General features: G+C 35.3%; 1 non-coding gene across 1 annotated transcript; it reads right to left on the reverse strand.

Annotated features, from left to right (window-relative positions):
- Positions 1 to 5,487: 5,487 nt before the first annotated feature.
- LOC119472561 lies at positions 5,488 to 5,595 on the reverse strand. Its single transcript, XR_005201707.1, has one exon. It is a non-coding gene; the product is annotated as a U6 spliceosomal RNA (small nuclear RNA).
- Positions 5,596 to 9,078: the final 3,483 nt, after the last annotated feature.

Below are 9,078 nucleotides of genomic sequence, written 5' to 3' on the forward strand. Positions count from 1 at the left end.
AGTAAAATGGGAATCACATAGAAGATATGGAGCCCAGGATTGATGAGGTTCGATTTTTCACTCCAGTGGCTCTAAGGAGATTTAATGGTAAGGGAGTGTGGTAGGCTGAATAATGGTTCCCCCCAAAAACATGTCTTTGCCCTAATCTCCAGAACCTGTGAATGTTACCTTACCTGGAAAAAGGTATTTTGGAGCCGTAATTAAACTAATAATTTTGAGATGGGGTGATTATCTTTAATTATCAGATTGTGTCTGATGTAATCATACCAATCCTTATGACAAGGAGCCAGATCAGAGCCAGTAATAGGTGATATGATCATGGGTCCAAGATGTCAGAGTGATGCAAAGAAGAGATCACAAGCCAAGGAACACAGGCAGCCTCTAGAAATGATAAAAGAAAAAGTAATGAATTCTCCTCTGTACTTACTGAAGGAACCAGCCCTGCCAATACCTAACTTTAGAGAATAAGTTTGGATTTCTGATTTTTGGAATTACAATGGAATACATTTATGTTTCTCTAAGCCACTAATTTATGGTAATTTACTACAGCAGCCACAGGAAGCTAATATAGAGAGTAAGGATATAAACTGGAAGTGCAGCTAAGAGGCTGGAGCCTGGAAGTGGTGGGAGAGCTTGCACTAGAGTGATAATGGTGAGGCTGCTTAGGAGTCATGATATTCAGAAATTATTTTGGAAGGTGTGCTAACAGGATTTGCTGATGACCTGGATAAAGAGTATACAAGAAAGACAGGAATCCAGGATGACTTTAAAGATTTGGGCCTGAACAACTGATACACTGAAATTTCCATTTGCTGAAATGGCAATGACTGGGGATGTCAAAAACAAATATTTTTGTGTGCCTACTAAATTCTAGGCATTGTTCTAGGGATGCAAAAGTCAAGATATCCATGGCTTCACAGAATTTGTAATTCAGCATAGTGTTTCTCAAGTGTTGTATCCTTGGTTTCTCTGTTATTTATACAATTCCTGTTCTCTTCCAATATCTGGGGCACGGTAGGTATTCTCCATCCCTGCAGTATAGATACCTTACTCTAAAATCTGTGATTCGTAAGTTGCAGAATTCACTACAAGTTTGCTGGGAGGAGGTTCCTTTATCCCTTCATGATTTTCTTCAGTTATCAGCCACCCTTCCCCCTTGTCACCACCAATGCCATTTTCTATCGTATAGTGCAGTCATCTTCCAGTGATATGCAGGTATATTTTCAAACAGTGCATCTCACAATGCCACTGAAACTTGATGGTTGTTCTGTTTAACTTATACCATTGTACTGTATGCACAACTAGTCCTACAGCAAAGGAATTTAAAGCCTCTGAAGTATCTCGGAAATCAAATGTACTACTTAACCTATGTATTCACAACACTGGTGCTAGAAAGTAATCAACCTCAAAGCAGATTTATTTTTTTCAATAACAGCTTTAAATTTAAAATTGCATGTTAATTGCAAAAACCCTTTTTAGATTCAAGAGATAACACAAAGAGAGAAAGAAAACTGATATTACCTAGTAGAGGCCATATTAGGTTACAGGCTTGCCTGCTATAAAAAGTCATTCCAAAAAGAGTATGATTTAATCAGGATAGAAATTAACTTTTCTCTCTTGGTCACCAGTCAGGAACCATATGACACTTGGGTAGTATCAAGTAGTATCTTTCTATCAAGTAGTATCTTTCCATCTTCTTGCTCTGCCATTGCAACAGTTTGTTATTATACATGCTACCGAAATGCCTTTCTAAAGAGTCTGTAAGCCAGTGTGATGGAAAAAAAAGAGAAGAGGAAGGCATATTTACTTTTTTAGAAGTACATGCCACAAGTTGTACATGTCTTTCCTCTCACATTTCATAGATAAGGATTTACCTCTATTGTGACATCTAAATGCAAAAGAGGCCACACAACAAAATTTGGGGATAGGTTAAACTATGCCCAGCTACAGCTTCTATTACTACAGGAAAAGAAGATAACAGATGTTTGAATAATAACTATTAGTCTTAGACACAGAGCAAATAGTGGGCATTTCTTCATTATATAACACGAGTTTCTCCTGCCTTTGTGTGTTCACTCTTTCCTTTACCTCTAACGTGCTTTTCTCACAATTCCATTTGTCAAATTTAACTTAGCCTTTAAAGTCCAGCTTAAATTTAATCTCCTTTATAAAAACTTCTGCCGTAGAGTTAATAAAATCGATCAAATATTATACCTACTTGTTCATATTTGTCAACCATCTTGCAGTGGATGATAGGGGCTCCAGGTGGGTGACAACCATGGTTCTGGCCAGTGGACTCTGAGATGAAGTGATGTATTCTTTTCAACTGTCATGGTGAATATGGAGACTTCTGCTCTAGAAAAGGAAACTATGAGAGGGTAGAGCCTTTTCTATTCTGGATTCCTGAGTGACGACTCAACTTGAGCGGAATACATATTGTGTGTGAGAGAAACCTTATTTGTGGAATAAGAGACTAAAGTTTTGAGGTTGTAATCACAATAGGGTGAATGAAGTCACTTTCTTTGACTCTTCCAGGCAGATTCGATTGCTACTTCCTATCTGTTCTTTGTATATGACTAGATTTTTGCAAGTCACAATATACTTTTTGATCTATGTACTTCTAATTTCTTGGGAAAGTCAATGACTTTCTCAATGATTTCTAGTGTAGAGCAAAGCTCAATAAAAGGGTTATTGTTTAAATTATGTATAGAACTAAAATAAGTAGCAAGAAGCAGGAAGGTACAAGAAAAAATGAGACAGACTAAAAACAGAATAATATTATGCAATAAAGGTATGGCTGGGTATAATACATTTGATGCTGTTATTTGGCTAGAAGAGAACATTTCCATTTTATAACTTCTGCATGTCTTTTTGAAAACTTTCAGATAATTTTATCTTTTCTACCATTTCTTATTGGATAAATAATTTACTTTTTGGGACAGAGTGGCAGTCAGCATAAGGAAGCAAAACACAGTGATATGTGTCTTTAAGATAGACATGGAATGACACCCATTTCACATTCAATGACATCTATAGGCTCAAAATAAATGAATGGAGGAAAATTTACCAACGAAATGGAAAACAGAAAAAAACAGAAGTTGCAATCCTAATTAATGACAAAATAGACTTAAACCAACAAAGATCAAAAAGGACAAAGAGGGACATTACATAATGATAAAAAGGTTCAATTCAGCAAGAAGACCTAACTATCCTAAATATATCTGTATGCAACACAAGAGCATCTAGATTCATAAAGCAAGTTCTTAGAGACCTTCAAAGAGGCTTAAATTCCCACACAATAATAATGGGATTCTTCAACATCCCACTGACAGTAGTAGACAGATCATCAAGGCAGAAAATAAACAAAAATATCAGAACCTGAAATCAACACTGGAACAGATAGACCTGATAGATTTCTATAGCACTCTCCACCTAAAAATAATGGAGTATACATTATTCTAATTGCCACATGGCACATACTCTAAAATCAACCACATATTTGGACATAAAACGATCCTCAGCAAATGCAGAAAGCTGAAATTATGCCAACCACTCTCTCAGATCACAGTGCAATAAAACTAGAATTCAAGAATAAGAAAATTGCTCAAAATCATATAATTACATGTAAATTAAACAACCTGATCCTGAGTGACTTTTGGGTAAATAATAAAGTTAAGGTAGGAATCAAGAAGTTCTTTGAAACTAATGAGAACAAAGATATAATATACCAGAATCTGACACAGCAAAGACAGTGTTAAGCAGAAAATTTATAGCACTAAATGTTCACATCAAAAAGTTAGAAAGGTCTCAAACTAACAACCTAACATCATAATGCAAAGAGCTAGAGAAGCAAGAGCAAACAAATTCTAAAGCTAGCAGAAGACAAGAAATAACCAAAAATTAGAACCAAACTGAAGGAGATTGAGATGTGAAAAATTACTCAAAAGATAAGTGAATCCAAGAGCTGTTTCTTAAAAAATAAATAAGATAAATAGACTACTAGCTAGACCAATAAGAAGAAAAGAGAGGAGATCCAAATAAACACAATTAGAAAAGACAAATAGGATATTGCCCCTGACTCCGCAAAATACAAATAACCCTAAAAGACTATCATGAACACCTATATGCACACAAACTAGAAAATCTAGAATAAATGGATACATTCCTGGACCATACACCTACCCAGGATTGAACCAGGAAGAAACTGAATCCCTGAACAGACCAATACTGAGCACTGAAATTGAAGCTGTAATAAATAGCCTATCATCATCAACAACAACAACAACATCCCAGGACCAGAGAGATTCATAGCCCAGTTCTACCAGATATGCAAAGAAGAGCTGGTACCATTCCTCTTGAAACTATTCTAAAAAATTGAGCAGTTGAGACACCTCGTCAACTCATTCTATGAAACCAGCATCATTCTGATATCAAAACCTGGCAGAGACACAACACAAAAAGAAAACTTTAGGCAATATCTTTGAAGATTTGCAAAAATCTTCAATAAAACACTAGCAAACCATAATCCGGGTTTAGTGGATCATGCCTGTAGTCCTGGCACTTTGGGAGGCCTAGGCAAGTAGATCATCTGAGGTCAGGAGTTTGAGACCAGCCTGGCCAATATGGTGAAACGCTGTCTCTATTGAAATACAAAAATTAGATGGGTGTGGTGGCATGCACCTGTAATTCCAGCTACTCGGGAGGCTGAGGTAGGAGAACTGCTTGAACCTGGGAGGTAGAGGTTGCAGTGGGCCGAGATTGTGCCACTGCACTAGCCTGGGTGGAACAACAACAACAAGAACAAAACACACACAAAAATTAGCAAACCAATCCAGCAGTACATCAAAAAGCTAATCCACCATGATCAAGTATGCTTTATCTATTGGATACAAGGTTGGTTCAACATATGCAAATCACTAAACATGATTCATCACATAAACAGAACAACAACAACAACAACAAAAACATGATCACCTCAATAGATTCAGAAAAGACTTTCAACAAAATTCAACATCCCTTCATGTTAAAACCTCTCAACAAACTAAGTATTGAAGGAACATACCTCAAAATAGTAACAACTGTCTATGACAAATCCGTAGCCAACATTATACTGAATGGGCAAAATCTGAGAGCATCCCCCTTGAAAACTGGCACAAGACAAGGATATCTTCTCACACCACTCCTATTCAATGTAGTATTGTAAGTCCTGGACAGGGCAACAAGGCAAAGAAATAAAGAAAGGGACTCCAAATAGAAAGAGAAGTCAAATGATCCCTGTTTGCAAATGACATGATTTTATATCCAGAAAACCCCGTAATCTTGGCCCAAAAGCCCTTTCAGCTGATAAATAACTTAAGCAATATCTCAGGAAACAAAATCAACATATAAAAATCAGTAGCATTTCTATATACCAACATCAGCCAACCCAAGAGCCAAATCAGGAATGCAACTCCATTTATAATTGCCAAAAAAAAGAATGAAATACCTAGGAATACAGCTAATCAGGGAAGTGAAAGATCTCATCTGTGTGCAGGGGCCATGCTAATCTTCTCTGTATTGCTCCAATTATTGTATATGTGCTGCCAAAGGAAGCAAAGAAATATCTCCACAACGAGAATTATAAAGCATGGCTCAAATAAATCACAGGTAACATAAACAAATGAAAAAATATTCCATGCTCCTGGATAAGAAGAACCAATATCTTTAAAATGGTGATAGTGCCCAAAGAGATTTACAGATTCAATGCTATTCCTACCAAACTCCTAAAGACATTCATTACAGAAATAGAAAATGTTGCTTTAAAATTCATATGGAACAAAGGACTCAAATACTGAAGGCAATCCTAAGCATAAAAATCAAAGCTGAAGGCATCACGCTACCTGACTCAAACTATACTACAGGGCTACAATAATCAAAACACCATAGTAGAGAGCCCAGAATAGAGAGCCCAGAAATAAGTTCACACATCTACAATAATTTGATCTTTGACATAGCTGACAAAAACAAGCAATGGAGAAAGGACTCTCTATTTGATAAATTGTGCTGGAATAACAGGCTAGCCATAAGCAGAAGATGGAAACTAGACCCCTTCCTTGCACCATACACAAAAGTCAACTCAAGATGGATTAAATATTTAAATGAAAACCAAAAACTATAAAAACCCCAGAAGACAACCTAGGCAATACCATTCTGGACATAGGAATGGACAAAGATTTCATGACGAAGATGCCAAAAGCAATCACAACAAAAGTAAAAATTAACAAATGGGATCTAATTAATTAAACAAAGGAGCTTCTGTACAGCAATAGAAATTATCATCAGAGTAAATTCTAAACCTACAGAATGGGAGAAAGTATTTGCAAACTATACATCTGACAAAGGTCTGCTATCCAGCCTTTATAAGGAACTTAAACACATTTACATGAGATATACAAACAACCCCATTAAGAGATTGCTCAAGAGAAGACATACTTATAGGCAGGCCAAAGGCATGTGAAAAAAAGCTTAACATCACTGACCATTAGAGAAATGCAAATCAAAATCACAACCACAATGAGATACCATCTTACACCAACGAGAATGGCTATTACTACAAAGTCAAAAAATAGCAGTTATTGATGCTGATGAGGTTGCAGAGAAAAGGGAATGCTTATAAACTGCTGGTGAGAGCATAAATTAGTTCAACCACTGTGGAAAGCAGTGTGGTGATTCTTCAATGAACTAAAAACAGAGCTACCATTCAACCCAGCAATCTCACTACTCAATATATACCCAAAGGAATATAAATGAATCTTTCAAAAAGACACATGCACATGCACAGGTATCTTCATTGTAGCACTATTTGCAATAGCAAAGACATGGAATCAACCTAAATTCTCATCAATGGCAGACTGGATAAAGGAAATATAGTACATGTACACCATGAAATACTATGCAGCCATAGAAGGAATGAGATCATGTCCTTTGCAGGGACATGGATGATGTGGAGGCCATTATTCTTAGCAAACTCACACAGGAATAGAAAACCAAACACCACATTTTCTCACTTAATAAGTGGGAGCTAAATGATGAGAATACATGGACAAAGAGGGGAACAACAGACACTGGATCCTGCTGGAGGGTGAAGGATGGCAGAAGGGAGAGGAATAGAAAAAATAGCTATTGTGTACTAGACTTAGTCCCTGGGTGATAAAATAATTTGTATAACACATCCACATGACATGATTTTACTTATATAACAAACTTGCCCATGTACCTCTGAACATAAAATAAAAATTAAAAAATTACTTTTTAATGCAACATTTACCTTTTTAACAAATTTTCATATTGGTCTTGTTTTGTGGGTATGGAGCAAAAATTCTCAGCCTGCTTAGGGCTATAAGAATTTATTAACAATCATATTTTTAAATTATGGAATTTTTTTTCTAATAAAAAGTTCAGAGTACATGATATAATAGTCCAAATAAATATAATGTACTTTTTGTATAGTATTTTTTCCTGTGACTCGTGATTATCCAAAAATTTAGAGGTTATCATTAACCCTATTCCACAAATCAGGGAAATGAGTGGATTTTAATGCCATGAACTAAGTGTCCATATTAGCATAAAACCATTCAATATTTTGTAAAGTTACTTATTTTATGCAATAATACATAAATTTACTAAAATACACATTTCAACATTTGAGGTAGCATTTTATTTTCCTTCAGTACTGAACATATTTTAATCATTGATTTACATTTCTCTTTGTCAATAATAAAATTAAATTTCTGTGCTTTGATTCACCATTTAGAATTGAAATCTGAACTACTTTCTATAGGAAGATCAACATATATAATGAAAAGTACAGGATCATTGTCTGAAAGAGTTGTGTTTAAATTACTTATCACATTGAAGTAGTTATTCATGGTTAGCCAGAAGAGTCAAGAAAAGTAATCTGAGAAGTTAAAATAATCTTTGTCACGGACATTTAAAAAGGGCAAAGAACTGTAGATTAGATCAAAATTTGCCTGGGTTTATCCGCTCCCTGTACATAAGTGAATTTTGTAACTTGTATTTACTTAGATAATGTAGCAGGAAAATCACAGTTTACCTTGATGTTTTATCAGCAACAACATAGTTGTTTAAGGCTAAAATTAAATAAAATTTGGAACTGCTTTTTAAGTCAGAGCAGAAGAAAACATTTGAGGCAATTGAGATGTAATAATTTAAACATAAGCTTACAAAAAAAAAAAAAAAAGAAAGATAAATCAGTCATTTCACCTGGTTTCTTTTACACATTCATTTTATGTGTCATGAGAATTGGCCTTCAACATTATTTACATCTATCCTTTCTATTCTATAAATGTATTATAGGGTGTTGAAAAATTGTTGTTTGTAACATTTCCACAGAGAAGGAGAAGAGAGAATATTTCACACAGTATAAGATTTATGCTTACTGAAGGCAGCAAGAATTGCTTGTACACATTTTACAGAAGAATTTGGCTCCTTGCCATAAAAGTTCAAGTGACCACTTAGGAGTTCTCATTGAGAACCGCTGTATGCAAACACATGAGCTGTGGATTGATTCTTACTTAATTACCAGACCACCAACTTTGCAAGTGCCATTAACTGCAATACAATCTTGGACACTGTGCAAATCCATCATGATTTTCCTTCTGATCACTCCAGTGTGTTTCATACCATCTAGGAAGGCTCAAAGGTAATACATAAAATTTCATGCTTATATGTCAAGTTGATGAAAAAAAGTGGGCATGCTACAATGCTTTCAGAGTTACAATTCAAGTGAGAAACCCCACTACATATTAAATTCATGGATGAACAATGGGAACTAGAAAATCATAATTTCAAGTTTTATTTCTGCAGGCATTGGCATGACACCAAATTATTAAATTTTGCACAATACAAAATTGAACACATGAGAAATATTCATAGGGATAAGAGAGCTTCATGGAGTTTGGGAATGTGCAAAAGCTATAGAATATTTTCATAATTGTCAGTTTTATGAAACACAAACTGAACAATAGTTGTCAATGTGACCCCCACCTAATTTCTATGGTAACTTTAATATGTGTAACC

The sequence above is a fragment of the Cebus imitator genome, unplaced genomic scaffold (assembly GCF_001604975.1).
Source record: "Cebus imitator isolate Cc_AM_T3 unplaced genomic scaffold, Cebus_imitator-1.0 Scaffold104, whole genome shotgun sequence".
Lineage (NCBI taxonomy): Eukaryota > Metazoa > Chordata > Mammalia > Primates > Cebidae > Cebus > Cebus imitator.